Source organism: Protopterus annectens, chromosome 15.part0, assembly GCF_019279795.1.
Source record: "Protopterus annectens isolate FY-2018-M chromosome 15.part0, PAN1.0, whole genome shotgun sequence".
Lineage (NCBI taxonomy): Eukaryota > Metazoa > Chordata > Ceratodontiformes > Protopteridae > Protopterus > Protopterus annectens.
The window spans coordinates 277366152-277387922 of NC_056749.1; positions in this window are offsets into that span (position 1 = coordinate 277366152).

Consider the following 21771-nt stretch of genomic DNA (forward strand, 5'->3'; position numbering starts at 1 on the left):
TGAAGGAACCTCATATGTAACCTTGCCAGAGGGACTAACATAATCGTAGCAGCCATTGTCCCCAACAACTGGAGGACCCATCTTGCCTTTGCTCTTCTCAGAGGAATCAAGGCATGAACTTGTTGTTATAGGACTCTGATTCTTTCCTGTGGTAGAACCGCCCGCATGAAGACGGTGTCTAGTTCGGCGCCTATAAAAGTGACATGCTGTGAGGGCAACAAGGCAGATTTTTCCCAGTTCAATGTGATGCCCAACTGTTGACATAGGTTGATAGTAGCATCCCTCGTCTGAATTAGTAGATGTCTGTTGGTGGCAGTAAGGAGCCAGTTGTCCAGATACAGAAACACTTGGAATCCCTGAGGTCTCAAGTGAGCAGTCACTACTGCCATGCATTTGGTAAACACCCTGGGGGCTGTGGTGAGACCAAAGGGCAGGGCTCGAAACTGAAAATGACTGGTTCCCAGCCGTAAGTGTAGGTGACTTCTGGATGCCCTGTCAATCTTTATGTGGTAGTAAGCATCCTTGAGGTCAATGGAGCACATCCACACTTCTTTTCCCAACAATGGGAGAATAGACTGCAATGTGACAATTCAGAACTTGCACTTTTGCACGTGGGTGTTCAATTGGCTGAGATCCAATATGGGTCTCAAGTCCCCTGTCCTTTTCGGCACCAAAAAGAATCTAGAGTAAGTCCCTATTCCGATCTGGGTCTGAGGGGACATGTTGGATGGCTCCTTTTTCTAGCAGCTTTGAAACTTCTGAAGCTGCGTAATCCCTTTGACTGGGTGGAACATCTGGGATTTTCTTGACTGGAGGATTTGATGAGAAGGGGATGACATATCCTCCGGAAATTATTCGTAGAACCCATTGGTCCTGGGTGATGTCTTGCCAGGCCTCCAAGTATAACGAGATTTGACCCCCGACTGGCTCCGGAAATGCACAGTCGGGCCTCCCATCAGGAGCGGTGGTAGGGAGAACCACGAAAGGAATCGTGGTCTCCCGAGTTGCGGGGGCCTCCTTTGCCCCTAGGGCGGCGTCTCCCTGAATAACCACCCCCACCCCTGCCTCTGGAGGGGGGGCTCACCTTGTGCACCGGGGAAAAAAGCTCTGTGATTTCTTGAACCACATTTTGCCACCCCTCTGGGCCTTGGGATAAGGCCTAAAGGGAAGGGAAAAATGGACTCCTATGGCAGACAGAGGTTTTCCCTCTTGCTCGCACCCGGTGAGAGTGTCTTTCACCTTGGTTCCAAACAAAGAGGAACCATCGAAAGGGGCACCAGTGAATAAAGACTTGAAGGCCTTTGCGAAATGACAAAGGCGCATCCAGGCCTGCCTCCTAAGAGCAACTCCTGAACTTGCTGCCCTACTCGCTCCTTCGGCTGCATATGAAATCAGCCTCATGGTGGAGTTTGCAATAGAATTGAGGGTAGCCATCTGAGTGTTGACCGTCTGGGCCACAGCCTCAGAAATGTTACCCGTGAGAGTATCTCCAAGCTCCTTGAGGAGATCTCTCTAGAGCAGTGTAAAGTGAGATAAATAATTCAGTGACCGTAGGGTAAAGGTTGCTGAAGAAAAGGTACACTTTCTGTACCGGTCCATGGTCCTAGACTCCTTGTTAGAGGGATGGGCGGTGGAAGAAGTCTCGGCTAATTCCTTCTGAGTGGCAGCTGCCACCACCATGGCATCCACAGGGACTCCCTTGGACAGAAATTTCTTATCGGGGGAGCAAACAAAAGTTTATTGGGTCTCCTGGGGACTGGGTCCACAGAGTCAGGGGTTTCCCACACCCTTCGATAAACCAAATCCAGAAGCTCAAAGGGTGGAGACACCCAGGAGGCAGAGGGCTGAGCATCAAAGGCCTTCAGGAAGACCGACTCCTCCTCAGAGGGGGCTTTGGATGGCCAGTCACCTCTTTGTTTCAAAATCTCTAGGATGTCAGAGAAAGAAACATCCTCAGAGGATGACTTGGGGGACCCCTCCAATTCCTCGAGCTCGGTGTCTGATGTGAGAGACTCATCCTAGGAATCTATGTGCTTCCTCTTGCACGTCTTCTTTCTGGGTGGCTCCTCAGGCAAAAACTCTGAGGGGCCCTCAGAAATGTGGGGACCACTCATGGGGTTGCCCTGAGGCCTTGGGGCTCCACTGTCTAGAGATAGATGATGATCAGAGACCTGCACCGGTGTAGTAGGGTACAGAATGACTGACCCGCATGATACAGCTGATGACCTGGCCAGCGCGCTCTGCATGGCATCGAAGGCTGGTCCCTCTGAGTCCGAAGAACGACCAGCCTCCGATGTCACGACAGGAGTCAAACATCCCCGCGCTGAAGCACCGAGAGGGAGACTAGGAACCGAGGGGTGTCCCGAAGCCTCTCCCTTGGGTCCGACCAAAGAATCCTGAGTCCTGAATCCAGTGGATGGCGCCGACAGGGTCGGAGCTGACGTCGGCACTGATAAGCCAGGAGGGGCTGTAGGAACCAACCTAGGGACATCACACTGAGCCGAGCACTCCGGCTCTAAAAGCTGAGGTACGCTTAGAGGAGGAAGTATCGAAGTGTTAGAAAAATATGTAATAACATGTGTGTAATGCTTATTTTAAATAAGGGAAGATTAACACGTTTTTATTCTATATGCAGCATTAGTTCTATTTGAAACTGAAAACATGATTTTCTGAAATTGTGCTTTCTGACACTGCAAGATGCACTCTGACCTAGTTTGCTAGCACAGCATAATACATGTTTATGCTTTGGAAATGTACTGGAAAGCAGGTGATTTTCTGCTAGGTCAGGAAATTAAATGGAGAATAATAATTTCTGTAGATCCATTCATTATGAACAATAAGCTCTGTTCGTGCTAATGAAAAAGTGCACAAGCTGCAAGAAAGTTAGATACTATAAACAATGAACTGCTTCAGAAATCTGTACTTGCATTGTGCTCGAATTAGCCATAGTACCTAGACTTGTAACATTACATAGCAAGAAAGTTATAATTGATCGGTGGTCGTCAAGGCCATCCTGTTTACTGAAAAATCTTTTTTAAACTTTGAAGAGTCAGCTAGAAATGTGGGAAACATCTGTGAAGTAACAGAATTGTGAACTGGTGATCTACTACGTCAGTCGTAGTGGGCAATGTCTTGAAAAAAAGGTATAATAACTGACACTTCCTGATTTAGTTAGACAAACTCTGTAACTGCATTTTTTGTCTCTTTGCGAAGAATAAAGATACCTGAACTGAACCTTATGCTTTTAGTCTTTTGAAGTATTTTCTTTGACATTTTTTGGTCCTTTGGAGCCGGAAACCCTCGTTTAGCCTGGGATCAGATGGGCCAGGTGGCATGAAACTGCGCAGGGAAGATACCACATCGGATCTTCTTCATTGAAACACCTCCGACTGAATTGTCGTGCAAAAGAGGCCAGCCACTTTTCTGATCTATGACTGAAGGCGGGTTTCGTTTGAACAGTGAGTGACCAATCGCTGAGGCTCAGGAAGGGTGAATCTACTTTTTTCTGTTTTAGATCAGGGACTTGATTGTATTTGTTCTGTGAGAATTTTGTTAAAATTCAGGGACAGAAATATTGCTATCTTGTCATAGATCAGGGAAACAGAATAAGTCGGCAGGTAGTCTTGAAGGGACTGCAAACACTTGGTGGTACCACATTAAAAATAAAAGGGTTATGTAACATTTAAAAGGTTAGAACAAAATGGGTAATACGTGCACAAAAACGAAAAGACCCCAAAGCCTACCGTTAACCGAAGATGCAAAATATATGCAATCACAGCGCGCCGACAACGTTAGATATTATACTAAATGGGTTAATAAATATGAATTTGATGGGAAACTAGAAAGATCCTCGCTTATCAAACTTATTAGACAGCTAAAAACCGATTCTCAAGGTCGGGTTAAAAAACAGCGTAAATTAGGAGTTCCTCAGGCACACAGGTGGATTGAGGAAGCAAACCGAAGAGAACAAAAGAAAAAAAATTCAAAAGCAATGTTTTTAGACAAAGAGGATAATAACTTAGTTATAGCATCGGCCCCTTCACCCCCTCCGGTTCCGGTTCCCTTACCAGCTCCCTTCCGGAATACGAAGCAAAAGAACAAACTGACCCACCTCCACGATATCCAGTTATTCCTATAAAACTACTACCGTTTGTTAGAGAGACTAGGTCTCGAACACGTAATTTAAAAGGGGATGTTGAATTATATCAAATGAATGGAAATTCACGAGCTATGAGTGAAGAAGAGATATGCCCACTCATAGAAGTACCAAATCCTCAGGCAGGACCCAACTCTCTTAGTATACAGACCGTGGACACCGGAAGACATCCGGAAAGCCACAGAGGGAATTCCCCATCCAAAAGTTAATTTTAGAAAGTTCTTAGAAGACTTACAAGGCATGAGATTAAGTTATCACTTAAACGGAGAGGAAGTAGAAAAAGTAGTCAGACAAATAGTAGGTCCAGATTGGCACATGATCAGTGGCAAATGGAATCCCCATGACGCTGCACTTAGGCCCCTCCCACATAGCAGCGCAGAACTAGATAACAGACTGAAAGGTCTGACAGACCGAATTTCTGAGAAATGGAAGCCTAGGGCAGACTGGACTTGCAATGCATCCAACAAGAAAGTGAAACTGTTGATAGATATTTTGCCAGATTATCTAACAACCACTGTGGAATGCAGGTGCCTGAAGACCAGACACAAGATTCCCCATATGAGCAGCAGTTAAAGAATGCATTTTTGAAAGGCAGTACTGCACCCATAAGTAGTTTCATTACTAAACATATGGTAGACCATCGTACAAGCAGATTACAATCACTGCTTGAATATGCTAGACATGCCGAAAGGCATTTTAATAACAAAAAGAAAAAGAAAGCCCAAGTATTTGCTGTGGAAGATGGAGAAGTTTATTTAGTACAGTCCAGACAAAAGGGCAAAAAGAATGCCCAGGGAAACAAACAATCTAATCAGCGATCAGAGGACTTTGAAGGGAGAAAGAAAAGAGGTGAGTGCTTCAAATGCGGGAAAAAGGGACACTTGGCAAGGGATTGCAAGAAAAATAAGAAGGCAGCAATGGAAGACAAAAACGATGAAGGTGAGGACTGACAATATGAAAGTCAGGAATCACTAGATAGGAATAATAGAGAAAGGACAAATGAGAATGTGATAGAAGGAGCAGAGAATGTGATAATAGAGGAAGTGCAGGAAGCTACCGATAGTGAAGAAAACGAAATATTAGACCTAGCCTTACTGAGCTTAGAGCTCTATCTAGCTGACACAAAACCAGAAGTGACACTCCTGGTAGAAGGGAGGGAAGTCAAATTTTTGTGCGATTCAGGGGCATCACGAACCCTGGTACACCCCTCCAAACTACCAGAAATTTCAGAATCACATGACTTTATACTAGTAAAAGCAGCTAATGGACAGCTGTATCGGGAGCCTCTCTCCCATAACATTACAATAACAGATCCTGTTTCAGGAGTAACCCAGAAAAGCAAAATTGTTGTTTCTGCAAAATGCCCAGTAAACCTTTTGGGCAGAGATCTTATGCAACTATTAGGCATAGTAGTAGTTCCAACTATGCAGGGTATGGAAGCACAGTGACAAACTAATACGTTTGCAGTGCAAACGGAAGGTGAGACATTTTACTGGTACAGCCAGGACTTGGTTACGACTGGCCCTGGAGCAGTAACTGAAGAGTTAATGAATGTAGCTACGAGTAAGTTCCCCTCCCTTTGTATTGACATACAACACCTGTTGCACTGTACTCTATTATTGTAATACACCAGGACCTGACAAAGAATATGAACAAGAATTGTTTAGAAATCATGCACACAGATTAGTACTGTGTAATTTGTACTGGGACATGAAAGAGAACAGTGTAGTTAGCTGTTTATTACCCCAGGAGTTCTTTTCACTTTACAAATCGAATCTATTACCGCATGTTAGTTTAACTAAAGAGAAAAATTTAAAATGGGTAAACTTAGGAGAAAAAATCACAAAATGGGAAAAACAGACAGAATCAGAACTGTCAGAACAGGGAATACAAAAACAGAAACTGAACTGGATAACACAAACACATCCAGCTGTACACTTGCAGTCCAACAAAGACAGCTGAGAAGCCCTCTTATTAGAAGAGGAAGAAAAAATCTTTGTTAGACATACCAGAAACTCTCTGGTCAACAGGAAAGTCAGACGTAGGACTTATTCGCACAGCAGGACCAGTTACTATCATGCCAAAGTCAGCATTTAGACCACAAAAGAGACAGTACCCCTTGAGAAAAGATGCAGAGGCAGGTATTAAACCAGTCATAGCAGCTTTGCTTAAGAAAGGAATACTAGTGGAATCTCCTGATTCGCCATGTAACACACCCTTATTCCCAGTTAGAAAAGCAAACGGAGAATGGCGTATGGTCCAAGATTTACAAGCTGTAAATGACACAGTAATACCAAGAGCAATTACGGTGCCAGATCCACATACCTTGTTGAATGATTTAAAACCTCAACAGAAGTATTTTTCTGTAGTAGATATCAGCAACGCGTTCTTTTCGATACCGATACACCCTGACAGCCAGTATTGGTTTGCATTTACATTTCAGGGGAAGCGGTATACATATACGCGACTACCACAGGGCTATAGTGAAAGCCCAACGATATTCTCACAAGAGATGGCAAGTAATTTAGCGGGATTTATCCCACCGAGAGGTAGTCAAATTTTACTTTATGTTGATGACATTCTGCTGGCTGCCCCTACCCAGCGAGATTGTAAGGAAGATACTATAGCATTATTAAAATTCCTAGCAGTTGAAGGACACAAAGTAAGCAAAAATAAATTGCAGCTTTGGAGAAAACAAGTGAAATACCTTGGATATGTAATATCCAAAGATGGCAGAACATTAGATGAGGACAGAAAAGTAGCGATCTTACAAGCACCAAAACCCACAACCAAGAAGGAAATGATGTCCTTCCTGGGTACGACTAATTTTTGTCGAAGCTGGAACCCAAACTATGCTTTGGAATCTGCACCTTTAACCGACCTGATTTTTAAGAAGCCTATGGCAGCACAAGATTTAATACAGTGGATACCAGAAGCAGAATTAACATTCTGCAAACTGAAACAATTGATAGCATCATCATTAGTTTTAGGATTACCAAATTATCACAAACATTTTTTTCAAACTGTAGATTGCAAGCAACGCCCCATTGCTTATTATTCATCACAACTGGACCCAGTGGTGCGGACTCTACCCCACTGTGTACAAGCAGTAGTTGCTGCTGCAATGGCAGTGCAGGCTTCAGCCTCAGTAGTGTTATTCCACCCTCTCACATTGAGAGTGCCTCATGCAGTCGCAATCATTTTACTGCAAGAAAAAGTAGCATATCCTTCCCCTGCTAGGCATCTTTCTTGTATGACTATATTGCTGAGCCAACCTCACATGACAATTGAATGATGTACTACTTTGAATCCGTCTACCTTGCTCCCAACTCCTGTGGATGGCACACCCCATAACTGCCTCCAGGTAATTGAGCAAAAGACACTGCCTAGAAAAGACCTCACGGATATTCCCTTGGATGATGCCGAGGTGACATATTACGTGGATGGCTCATGCAAAAGGAGTCCTACAGGACAGAACCTAACAGGTTATGCAGTAGTTTCTGATACTGAGATTGTAGAAGCGAAACCTCTACCACATAGCTTATCTGCACAAGCAGCAGAGTTGATTGCCTTGACACGGGCATGTACCTTAGCAAAGGGTAAAAGCGTAAACATTTTTACAGACAGTCAGTATGCTTTTTCTACAGTACATGTTTTTGCACAACAGTGGAAGAATCGAGGAATGGTGACATCTACTGGCAAACCGATTAACAATGCACAGTTTATTTTAGATTTGTTAGATTCTATTCAGTTGCCTCAAAGTAGCTATTTGTAAATGCATAGCTCATACAAAACAACAAGATAGGATTTCAAAAGGCAATGCGAGAGCTGACACAGCTGCAAAGCAAGCAGCCTCAGAAGCATTTCTTTTGAACGAGGAATTACAACCTTCTGAGATTTTAGACTTAGAAATGTTGAGAACAATGCAGACACTTACTACACAAGCTGAAAAACAAAAATGGAAAAAACGAGGAGCAATTCTCAAGGAAGGGCTGTACATCTCCAAAGAGGGAAAACCGATATTACCGTCTAATTCATTTAGATATGCAGCTTTGTTGAGCCATGAGCAGAGCCATGTCTCAACAGGGGGGATGGTACAGTTAGTGAATCGGGTATTCGCTACGTACGGGTTTACAAACTACACTAAAAAATTTTGCCTGTCATGTCATACTTGTAATAAACATCATGCACAAGGGGCATTAAAGCCCAAGCATGGGAGTTTCCCTACACCACCATATCCGTTTCATACTATCTGTATGGATTTCATAGAATTGAGCAAATGTGAAAATAAAAAGTACTGCCTTGTCATTGTGGATATGTTCTCCAAATGGGTGGAGGCCTTTCCGACTAGTAAACCAGATGCAGCCACTGTTGCAAAGACCCTAGTTAAAGAAATTATTCCTAGATTTGGCATACCGGAAAGGATCTACAGTGACAATGGTACACATTTCGTTAACCAAACTATACAACAGTTGAGCCAGTATTTTGGGATTTCTTTAAAACATCACTGTGCATATCACCCTCAATCTGCAGGGTTAGTAGAGAGGCACTATGGAGTTTTAAAGAATAAGCTTAAGAAACTCATTGCTGACACACAGAAGAACTGGGTGTACTGTTTGCCCCTGGTACTGTTGAGCATGAGAACTGTTCCGAATGCAAAAGGATTGACACCTTTCGAAAAGATTTTCGGAAGAGCTTATTATATACCTCAGTGGAAACCTCTCATGCCTGCAGACCAGGAAGCAGATTGGACACTTGCAGAGAATATGAGTATGCTGAATAACAAACATCTTTTACAGTTTAATTCTGTTTCAGATAAAGACCAAACCAAACCATCCGAAGTAGCAGTAGCCCCAGGCACTTGGGTCTGGGTGAAGACAATCAAAAAGAAGAACTGGACGACACCAAAGTGGGAAGGTCCATATCAAGTACTGCTGAGCACACCCACAGCAGTCAAAATTGCTGAACGTTCATCTTGGATTCATTTGACACACTGTAAACTAGTCAAAAACTTTGAACTTGATAAAACTCTTGCTAACACACAGCAGCAGTAGAATGACAAGACCCAGAGACAATAGAAATGCTGAACGACTTCACCAGTGTTGCATAATAATCTTAATAGCTGCATTAGTGACGATGTTCTTTTTGCTGTGGCTTTTGTTGTGGCCTTTCTTTTCTTCAGCCACACCAGCTAGACTGAACAAACGTGATTCAACACTCATAGACTGGCATCCGAACTTTAACACTTACCAAGCAATCAAATATGTGTATGCTGAGACTTTTAATATTTCAAATTGTTGGATTTGCACAGCTATACCAACAGCATACGGGGGATTATTGATGGCTGCTGTCCCCCTAGGGTTCAATGAGACCTTGGAAAACTTGATTTTTGAGACTACACCTGTAAAATCTAGAGACAAAATTGCATTATTCCTACCTGTTACACAAACAGGAATTGTATGCTTTTTTAAGAATGACACGATTCAAGTAGGTTGGAGTAAATGTAATGTAACGGTTTCTTATAAATGTTATATTAAACCTAAAAATGCTAAAAATGCAGAAACAATTTGTGATGCAGATTATGACTCATACTTTGAGTCCTTGCATAAAACTGTCAGTGATATACAACATAATCCAGTTCTTTTAAAGCAACTGTCTATTATAGATAAGAAAATGTTTCATGCAGGGAAGGTGTATATCAATACTAAGGTAGAAAACTGTTATTTCATATGTGGGAAAAAGGCATACAAATGGTTGCCTGAGAATTGGTCCGGCAGTTGTTTTTTGGGTTACCTGGTCCCGGCCATACAACACTACAGCTTTGCCACATGGGAGAATTCGAAACGTCAGAGACGTCGCAAAAAAACCTGAAAATCCAATCAAGAAACCTGAAAATCCGATGGGACAGATCGTAGCAGGCTGGAGAAACCATAACTCCGTGAAAGACAAAAGTAAACTAGCACACATGGACTTGAGTGACACTATCATATTCTGGGCTGGCATAGCCCCTGCATATGGTGAAGTTAAATCAATTTGGGAACTGAGAAAGCTATCCAGACTTCTCAAGGTTATGAGCAATGCAACTTTTTCTGCTCTTGAATTAATGACTGATGAACTGAATGCGATGAGAACTGTGGTGCTTCGAACCGCATGGCTCTTGACATCACCCTAGTGGCAAGAGGTGGTACATGTGCTTTAATCAAAGACGAGTGTTGTTCATTCATTCCCGACAATAAACACGAGATCAACGACCATTTGGAAGTGATTCAGCAAGTGTCAGACATGACCAGGCCAGGCCAGGCCTGAACCCACTGACGGACTTTTTCCAGAATTTGTTTGGGGGGTGGGGTTCCATCCTAATGAACATCCTGATTGCCATTTGTGAGGGATTACTTTTGTTAGGAGCATGTATTTGCTGTGGTATTCCCTGCATGAAAAAATTAATCAAAGATTTTATAGACATGTCAGTTTCTGAGACTTTGTATCAAAGTACTGAAATTGAAGAACTGTTGAAAAAGGAAACACTTTCATAAGTTTAAACTGAATGACTCTCTTAGCTGCCAATCCTCAAAGGAAGAGGTTAGGAGAAGAAACAAACTGTTTATGCTTTTGAAATAGAATAAAAAGTATTAAAAGGGGGGAAATGTTAGAAAAATATGTAATAACATATGTGTGCAATGCTTATTTTAAATAAGGGAAGATTAACACGTTTTTATTCTATATGCAGCATTAGTTCTATTTGAAACTGAAAACATGCTTTTCTGAAATTGTGCTTTCTGACACTGCAAGATGCACTCTGACCTAGTTTGCTAGCACAGCAAAATGCATGTTTATGCTTTGGAAATATACTGGAAAGCAGGTGATTTTCTGCTAGGTCAGGAAATTAAATGGAGAATAATAATAATTTCTGTAGATCCATTCATTATGAACAATAAGCTCTGTTCGTGCTAATGAAAAAGTGCACAAGCTGCAAGAAAGTTAGATACTATAAACAATGAACTGCTTCAGAAATCTGTACTTGCATTGTGCTAGAATTAGCCATAGTACCTAGACTTGTAACATTACATAGCAAGAAAGTTATAATTGACCGGTGGTTGTCAAGGCCATCCTGTTTACTGAAAAATCTTTTTTAAACTTTGAAGAGTCAGCTAGAAATGTGAGAAACATCTGTAAAGTAACAGAATTGTGAACTGGTGATCTACTACATCAGTCGTAGTGGGCAATGTCTTGAAATAAAGGTATATTAACTGTGACACTTCCTGATTTAGTCAGACAAACTCTGTAACTGCATTTTTTGTCTCCTTGCGCAAGAATAACGATACCTGAACTGAACGTTATGCTTTTGGTCTTTTGAAGTATTTTCTTTGACACGAAGCATGTTGAAGGACGGGCTCCGGAGCCAACTGGGTCAGAGCAGAGAACAATTTTGCCAAAACTGGTGACTGAAGGAGTCTCTACACCACTCTATCGACGTCCACATCTGATAAGGTCCTGGAGGATTTAGAGGATAGAGAAGGAGACGAGACCTCCTCTCCGAAGGGGACCTGTGAGGAGGGGATACTGGCCTAATGCTAGGCGATCAGCTCCGAATAGGTTCCAAGATGATTGGAGCCGAAGCAAGTTCCATAACAACTGACACTTCCTGCGGCCCCGAGGACAATGGAGCCGAGGATGTCAAAGCAGATTTTGCTATTTTCTCCGGTGGCTCTGAGGAGACTGATGGAGCCGGAGATCTCTTTTTTGATTTAGAGGATTTTGCCTGAGAGCTGGAAGAGGTTTCCAGACCCTCCTTGAAGGAGGGTTTCAGAAGTCCCTTCAAAATCAATTTTTCTTTCTTTTCCTGAAGAACACACAGACTTAAAGGCATGACAGATGCTGCAGGACTCCTGGAGATGAATCGCTCCCAGACAATACACACAGACAGAATGTCCATCGGTAATGGACATTTTATAACTGCACCTAGAGCATTTCTTGAAGCTCGAGGGCTTGTGCTCCTTAGTATCTTTGGAGAGTGTTAATCAACAACAAAAAGCACCAAAGACAAAGAATCACTGAATAAAAGGACCAACGGTCAAACAGTCACAAGGCCGGAAAAACCTACCACAAACAAATACCACAAGATCTCTAACTTAAACGATCCTTAGACACAAACACAAGGGGAAGGGACTAATAACTCTAATTTAAACTATTTTAGACCTGGTAAAGTTTTTATGACACAAGGAAAGCAAGGGGACAGACTAGGTCCTCTAACTGAAACGGGCCTAGCCCGTTGGAAACATCTAGTGGGATACCACAGAAAACGATCAAAAACACAACTTTTCCACAAGACAAGAACACACAATAGCTATTAAAATAGCTTTTTTGTTTGCAACAAATTCTCTGATAAAGAAGAAAAAAGGGTACTTAGCCACAGCCAAGAGCAAGACCACATCCAAGCTACACGAGTGGCAAACGAGATCTGGGGATAGACAGCAGTGCAACATGGGATCCCATCTTAGCCCAGCCAATAGAAAGACTTCAAGCTAGAAAAGTTGGCTGAGTCGGAGCCGACATTAGGCTCCGAACCCACAGGTAAGAATGTAGGCGAGATTGGACTACATAACATCAACAGTTATGTATTTACCATAAAATTTCATCTGTGTTGGCCATTTTCATTCTTCCTCAACTGATGGGTTTGGATCTGATCCCTTGGATCCGACTCGGCCTTTGATAAAGCTTGAGGCAACCAAAAATGCTTGAGCTTCTCCCTTACCCATAATGCACCAGCACTAAGTTACCTCAGATCTTGTTTGCTGATTTTTGCCTAAAATGAATTATTTACTAAGTATAGATAAAATGAGGTAAAAAATGCACACACTCAATACATAAAAAGATTATATCTGGAGGTCAATATAAAGGACAGTGATGTCCCGTAAAAAACTCATTCTTCCAGAAGTTTGCAAAGGATGGGGCTGGGCGCTTGGGAGTTGAGGAAGAATGAGAATGGAATGCTATAGTAAGTACATAACTTCTTTATCTGTTATCAATTTTCATTCTATCTGCTGCTGATGGGATAGAATCTCCAGCTTCCTAAAATCCCAAGTGGACTCAAGAAAGGATGTTCCTGAACACAGTTGAACCAAATGATGTTCTATTCCTGCAGACTGGATCCAATTCGTAATGAGTAATAAAGTTTTGAGTAGTAGCCAAAGTAGCTGCTGCAGATGTCATCCATGGATGTCCTTAAATGAAAAACTGAAGATGCTGCCATGGATCTAGTTGACTGAGCCTGTACTGGCTGTGGTAAGGTAACACCAAATATTTTATAAATAAAAGCAATCTTACTAAAGTTACTTTGGCAAATGGTATTCCCAATTGAAAGTCTGCAAAGGAAACACAATTGGTCTGTTTTTCTTACGTCTTTTGTTATATGCAGGTAAATTTGTAATTGTCTGTGAACATGTCAGTAAATGTAACATGTATTTATTTTTATTTTATTTTACATGTGTTTACTGGGAAAGTCCGACTGGAACAAGGTCCATTTACAGCGGAGGCCTGGGGAGAAAAGCTCCATAACATAACATTACAAATACAACAAATGACAAAAAAAAATTCTGCACAGAGGCATACATACAATCAGAGCTCCATGTCTTTATATGACAATACATAATCCACAAATGACAGAAAATTTCTATACAGTGGCATATATACAATCAAGGAGATTTTTTGTACCTTAGTTTGATTTGAGCAAGCTTGGTATATAGATAGCATAACTTTGAATTCCCTATTGGTAGTACAAAACATAAAAATGAAGGAATGGAATATGGAAAGTAATGCTATTTGGCAGATATGTCATAGCGTGAGAAATAGTTTGTGAGATAGTAGTTCCTGATAGGGAGTATTTGAGTAGTACAGAATAGCTGAGGTAAGCAGTGAGGAGATGAGGTGTGGCAAGTTAGGAGGAGAGCAGACAAGACTGTTTGTGATACAGGGACAGAGCCATGACTGCAAGAGGTATGACTTTAATGATGACTTGAAAAGAGAAACGGATGTGGTGCAGAGAAGATACTTTGGGGGAGGTTATTCCATTCCCTAGCAATGGTGTGGGAGAATAGACTTTTCTCTGCAGTGTTATTGGCTTTGGTTATGCAGAGCAGGGTTTTGTTGGATGGGCATAGAGGGCGATTTGCAGAATATTGGTTTAGAAGTTGGTTTAGGGCTGGGGTTTTCTGAGGGTTCCTTATTATGTTGAAGGTGAGGACTAATTGGTGACAGCTAATTAGCTGAGGGAGTTCTAAGCATTGTAGTTGCTTCAGTGCAAGACAGTGATGACTTCTAAAAGTGGAGTTGTTAGCCTTTTGTTAGTAAATTTGGGGAAGAAAACTGGCAAATTAACGGACTGATGGATATTGGGTTTTGACACCACCTTGGGAAGAAAGGATGCACTGGGTCGTAACACAACTCTATTCTTGTGAAAAATAAAGTATGGAGGTTTTGAAGACAAAAAATGCTTGCAACTAGGATTCTGGATTGTGTCTGTATGGTTTATCATTTGTATAAATGTGTTATTGCCTATGGAGTAAGTGAGGGTTTAATAAAAATGTCTCTTGTTTAAAAAAAAGCCAGGAATTGAATAATTTATGTATTGTTGGTGGTGGTGCTGCGGTAGCGTTGTCGCCTCACAGTAAGATGCTGTCCGGTTCGATTCTCAGCTAGAGCATATTCTGCGTGGAGACATGCGTGAATGGGCGTACCTTCGTTGAAGGTTGTGCGTCAGGGCTGGTAAGATGGAACACAACTGTTGTAAAATATAAATGCAATAGAAATTTGATTCTGGAACAACATTAAAGGATTATGAGGAGGCTGTTTATAATCCGCTTATTATGTGTTCAAGACATGGAGCCTAAGAAATTCACTTTGAAAGTGAAGCTTGAGAGGTGAATCTTAGCATCCATTCTGAACATAAAAAAAGTTTTTATTGGAGATCCAGTCATAATGCTTTATAGTTTAGCTGCTCCATGTTCTACTAGTCACAGAAAAAAGCACTACTTTTTTGCTGGTCTCTAAAGCTGCAAAGCACTTGGCAAGTGCCGTTTGAAAGACAGTATGAGAGATTCTGTTATGTTAAAAAAGTCAGGGACACTTTACAGGCACAAGGGCAGGCAGAAACAAATCTGTTTTTTATTCTGCTGCTTCTGTTTGCAGTTCAGTACTGGCAGGTTTAACTGCCTAGTGAAACACCTGATCGTAACAACTGAAACAGGGGGCACAACATTTGTGAAGATAGGGTCTCATGCCATACAAGAAACTAACTTGTTTGTCATTTTCTGAATATTAAAGTGTAATTCACCACAATGTTATGCATGATTGCTGTATTAAGAATATCAGAATAACCAGCAAAGTGGGAGAGACAATAGTCCAGTCTTATGTTCAGAAATATATGCTTGTATGAGAATTTGGTAAAAAATAGTTTTTTTTACTTTTATGCTTTGTTCACTGTGTTAGTCCCACTAGGGAAAATTTGGTCCAGGTATCAGGGAACTTCTACTTTTTTCGATAGTTTCCATAGGATCTTTTTCATCTACCTGAGCTAACACCACCAACTGTAGCAGATGAGGCTTCAGTTTAAAGTCTCATCCAAGGATGGCTTTCTTAGGACTGTAGTACCCCCTTATGCTGCAGTGGAGTGTCAGTAATCTATCTAGTGTGGGAATAGAACCACCCATCTTCTGCACCAAAGGTGCTGTGCCATGGACACATCTGAGTAAAGCTATGCCAAGTTTAATTCTGACCCTAATCTTAGTTATAAAGAAAAGGTCTGTGGTTTCATATTAACATCTTTGCTTGGGTCAAACAGACATGACCAGTTTTACTTTTTATGAGTGGATTTTCCTCGTCTTCTGCATGATCTTGCCAATGTACATAATTATGCTTACTGGCTCCCCTGTGTAACCTGTTATCAAAGGCAGAGGGTGAATATTTATTTTAAGCAGGAGGCTTCTATATGGCTGTCTTAAAAGTTAATGCTACTGCATTTTTAAATTACAGTAGGAATATCAGGCTGAGTTTGTTCCAACTAATGTATATAACAAATGCATTAGTGCTCCACACAGAGGGAGACTGGAAACTATCATTTTAATAATGACACACAAAAGTATATTGTTTTAAATGTCCTAGAATTTAAATATTTCTCTTCATAATATTACTTGCATTATATTTATAACTCAGAAAACGCAGACTTGTTTTGACCTTCTTCACATTTAATTTCAATGCCACTTATTAAGAGCATTTCATTTTTGACTGTTTAAATCTTACTTTGTTTCAGAAAGGGACTTGTCAGCCTGTATGCCTTAGGCTAGACATGCCTTTTTATTAATTACTTAATAATCACAACCCATCGTTTTTCATCTACTGGCTTCCCACTCAAGTGTGACAGCCGTTATTGCACTATAAAAATGTTTTTTCATTTGTTTCTACTGTTTTCTTGAAAAAAAAAAAACATCTTGCTATTTTCCCGTCTTACTAAGCTAGAAAAGTCCAGTTTCAGATATCTGCTGATACCTGAACTGTGTTTAAGCTTCTGTGTTTGGCCATATCTTACTTGGGCAAAAAGGAAGTTTCTTTGTTCACCAGTGAGAGTGGGGAGCTCTGAACTGCCTACCTTGGAGGAATGGTTACTGCCCAGAAACTGTAGTTTTATTGGCCATTTTGGGCTAATTTCTATCTCTTTAATCTTTCTGATATAAAAACGCATTTGCACGGTTTTGCACGCCGGGCAGCGCCAGTTAGCTAGGGTTAAACTATTCCCGACTCCACAAAGTCAACACTTCAGTTTTTCCCTTGGAACTAGACAAACCTTCAACTTTAGCACTTAAACCATTCATTTTACAGCCCAGCACTTGCTTAAAACTCATGAAAAGCACTAAATACCCCTAGCACTAGCCCCCTTTATACTGTCCAGAATGACAAGGCTCTCTATTCATCCACACCAGTCAATCAGAAAAACAGCTCACTCTACCTATTCAGGCATGTCCAAAGGACAGTTTCCTTTGTACTCTCCAGTCCAACTGGTGAATCTGGGCATTTTGAGGAAATGTTACAACTGCCTCATGTACACAGACAACCCACTCCTCCAATCACCAAACACAATCCAAGCAACCTCCACAACCCATCACCAACCATGAAACACATACTTCACATAATCAGTGTGCCACACAATCACAGCCCTTAAGGCAAAATAACACACCCAACACACTAGGATAGGCGACTTTATAGTCAGGCACACTGATGTCCCACCAACTAGGCTGGACAAGGAGAAGGTTACAGTTAGCTGCCTGTCGGGCGCCAGGATCCGCCACATAACAGAAGCACTCAGGTCACTCCAGAACAAGTACAAATACAACACTGTCATTGTACATGTTGGTGTGAATAACCAGAGACGTACCTTCCTGGACTACATGAAAAGAGACATGGAAAAGCTCTCTGATCATGTAGCCCAGGCAGGTATGACCCTGACCTTGAGTAGCATCCTACCCTCACCAAGAATAATGCCATAGTTTATTTGCGTCTTTCGGCTTTTCCCGGTTAGGGGTTGCCACAGCGGAACTCCGGTCCGATAATGATTGGCAGTCGATTTTTATGTGCTGGCTTGCCGGGCCTAACGCACAACCTTCAACGAAGGAACGCCCATTCACGCATGTCGCCACAAAGACGACGCTCTGAGAATAGAACGGGCAATATCTAACTGTGAGGCAACAACGCTACCGCAGCACCACCACTGCAGTAATTAAGAATAATGCCACAGTATAAAGACAAAATGATCAACTTCAACAATTGGCTAAGTTTCTGGTGTCATTCAAAGGGGATCCAGTATTTGTCTGACTGGGATAACATGCTTGACAAGCCACGTTGCTTTGAAAGAGATGGCTTGCACCTGTCACCCTTAGGCTTTCGAATACTGGCAAAGGCTCTGGCCGACCCCATAGTGCCTTTTTTAGGCAAGGCTCAAAAGACAAACCCACCACCATAAATAGCACAAGTAAACAAAAACTGAGGGTAATGCTACTCAACGCCAGAAGTCTAAACCTCAAAATGTACGCACTCGAGGCACTCCTCAGTATGGAGAACATTGATATCTGTGCAGTAACACAAACCTGGTTTAAGGCTCCAGAGAGCACCCCAGCACTACCAGGCTATAACTCATACCATACCTTTCGGCCACAGAACCCAGACCACAACACAAAAGGTGGGGGTGTATCTATATTCATCAAGGATACTCACACCTCCAGGTTAGCGGTGCAGCACGATGCATCAGAGATCATCCAAGTGCAACTAACAATGGGCAAAACTGCAATCCAAATTGTAGCTTGCTACAGATCACCCACCATAACCCATGACCCCCATTCCGCATTTCTGGAGACATTGGGAAATATGAAGGTCCTACCAAACACCCTAATACTGGGTGATTTCAACTACCTAAACATTAACTGGGAGAACTACTCAAGTACTAATTCCCTTGCCCAATGCTTCCTAGAATTTATAAACTTGAACGCACTGGATCAACTGGTCCACACTCCCACCAGAGGGAACATATTGGACCTGGTCATCACCAACATGGGCGACCGGTGTTCCACACGGACTAATCACTCTGGATATTTACATTCCGTCCCCAACCCAAATCAAGAAAACCACCGTGAAAAACTTTTCAAAAGCAAACGTTGCTTAAGACTAAAGTGGAAAGGTTCACAGCCCCCACGCCAATGGACAATGCTGTCCAAGCTGCTGAAACCTATACAAAAGCACTCTATGATCATCTGCAGGAATGCATGGATCATGCTATCCCAAGTAAAGCCAAGACTCACTCCTCCAAGAAAAGGAAACCAGTCTGGTGGACCCCTGCCATAAACAAGCTATACAACAGGAGGAGGAAACTAGTACAGAAAAGAGTAAAATCCCTAGAATGAAAGACATCCCTGATCAGTATCACCAAGAAACTATGATCCCTCATTAAATCATCCATAACCATACCAGAAGAATGTAAGTCTCTAGCAATCACCGACACACAAGTTAAAACAGCCCTATCCAAAGCCAAAAACACAGCCTCAATGGGACCAGACGGTGTCCCAGGCTGTGTCTTACAACAGCTCCAAAATGAACTAACCTCTCACCTAAACACACTGTTCAAACTCAGCCTCACTACAGGCTATGTACCCACAGAGTGGTGCACAGCAACAGTTATCACACTCCACAAAGGTGGCACCAGAATGGACCTCGGGAGCTATCGCCCTATAAGCCTGACTAGCCTGGTCTGCAAGGCTATGGAGCGCATCATCATGGAACTCTAACAGAGACATTGGAAACCTCCAAACTTTGGACCCCACCCAGTTTGGCTTTGTCAAGGGCAGATCATGCTTCCTAAACCTGGTGGACAACTTTGAGACAGTTAACCAAGACAGTAGATGAGGGTAACGAGGTCCACACAGCCTACTTAGACCTCGCAAAGGCTTTCAACACCATTCCCCATTCTGGTATTATAGACAAACTCACCAACCTGAGCATTAACCCCTACGTCATTAGATGGGTTGCAAATTAGCTCACAGACAGAACCCACATGGTGAGAGTTGCAGACGCTAGGACCAACTCTAAACCGGTTACAAGTGGTGTCCCCCAGGGCTCGGTCTTAGGACCCCTCCTGTTCGGTATATACTTTTCAGAGGTACAGGCAAGCACAGGAGGACTTTGGCTGACCAAGTTCACAGACGACTGCAAATTGGGGGCCATAACTGACTCTCCAGCTGATACAGATACCCTCCAGAAGGGTCTCACTGAGATGGATACCTGGTGTCAAAATCATGGCCTCAAGCTGCCAAAAAGTGCATAGTCATCCCTTTGGAAAAAACAATGTACCTGCGAACTACCACATAGATGATAGTCCCCTAATTACAGAAAAAGTAATAAGGGATCTGAGTACACAAGTAGATAGCAATCTCTCCTTTGATAATCATATTGCCAAGGTGGTTAGAAAATCCTTCTACGTGGACCACCTAATCTCAAAAGGGTTCTCATCCAGAACAAAGGAGGTTATTGTGCCTCTCTACTCATCACTTATTAGACCCATTATAGAATACAATACCCCATTTGGGATGTACCTTACAAGACACCTGCAACAGCTGGAAAGACCACAAAAGTAACTCACCAAGAGGGATTACTGGCCTCCAACAAATGACCTATGCAGCCCGACTAAAGAAACTCCAGCTGTACTCAGTTGCATACCGCTTACTCAGAGGTGATCTCTGCTTGACATACAAGGCCATGTCCAACCCAGAATTGATGGATATGCTCCACCTAAAAAAAAAACAAATCCCTGAGCACCACATGCTCTAGGGATTATAAACCTTACCACAACGATAAATAGGACGTGCTGGAGGGACAGATTCCTGACCCAGAGACTCCCCATGCTTTGAAACAGGATTCCAACATACATCAGGAAGAGCCCCTCATTAGCATTCAAGAGAAACCTTGACAGGTGGATGGGAAACAGAAAATTTACCCCAGGGATCACTGCAGTGGCTCTGCTGGACAGTGGCACAGGGAACTAATGGCTCTGCTGGTCAGAGGTACAGGGAACTAATCTAAGGGGGTGGCGAAAGCCAACACACTCTGGCTAGGCTTATAAATGCCCTTGGGCAGATAGCCTAGTACTTACCTATGAACCTATGAGATTACATCCTGTTCCCATAATATTTCTGACAGAGTTTTCTGCAGGGAAATTAAGGAAATGATTCTTTTGAGCTGGAAGAAAAAAATAATAAAGAAATGCTGCATTGACCCACTAACAAAAAAAAGTACCATTTTTTTTATATTGGGTTGCACAGATACACGTGCTTTGTTTGGGTGCCATTGACAAAAACAGACGCTGGAACACAGACGTACTGTGTTACCTTTAATTGGACCAACACAGGACAATTATTCAAGTTTTTGAGCTGGCATGAGCCCTTCTTTAGGAGTTAAGTTACTGATGTTAAATACAGTGCTTAAATATCCATTTGTGCCTAGAAAGGGAAGTACATCATTTATTTCCAATTGGCTGAAAATGAAATCTTGAAAATTGCTAGGGTAGAAAACATACATCTCATACTCCATCTTAGAGACATGCAGGTGTGTGTGTTTGTCAGAGAAAGATACTGAAACTGTAGAACAGGCTCACAATATGCAAAAAAAAAAAAAAAAATCAAAGTTTGGCATTTTACAGTTAGTGTTCGTTTCCAGGGAAGATAAAACCCAGACTGTTCTGACATTTCATGAGACAAAAAAATCTCAAAAAACACAAAAGGCGATTGGGGAGATTAGTTAAATCCAGAGAAGAAAAACAAGAAGTTAGACTGCATAAGTTGTTAGTCTGCCTAAACAAGCACATTTTATGAGAGAGGTTTTGGTTATCAGATAATATGAATTAGCAATAATGTCCAGTTCACAATAATGAGAAAAGCTCTTTTGATCTGGGACACTGGATCTGAATTGCCTAGACACAGTAAGGCTCATATTAAGTTTAATTCCATTAGCTGCCAATCATGAGCGGACAAGGTGATCCGCTGTAAAAGCTGAAAGAGAGCGCTGCCAACCAGTAGAAAATGGAA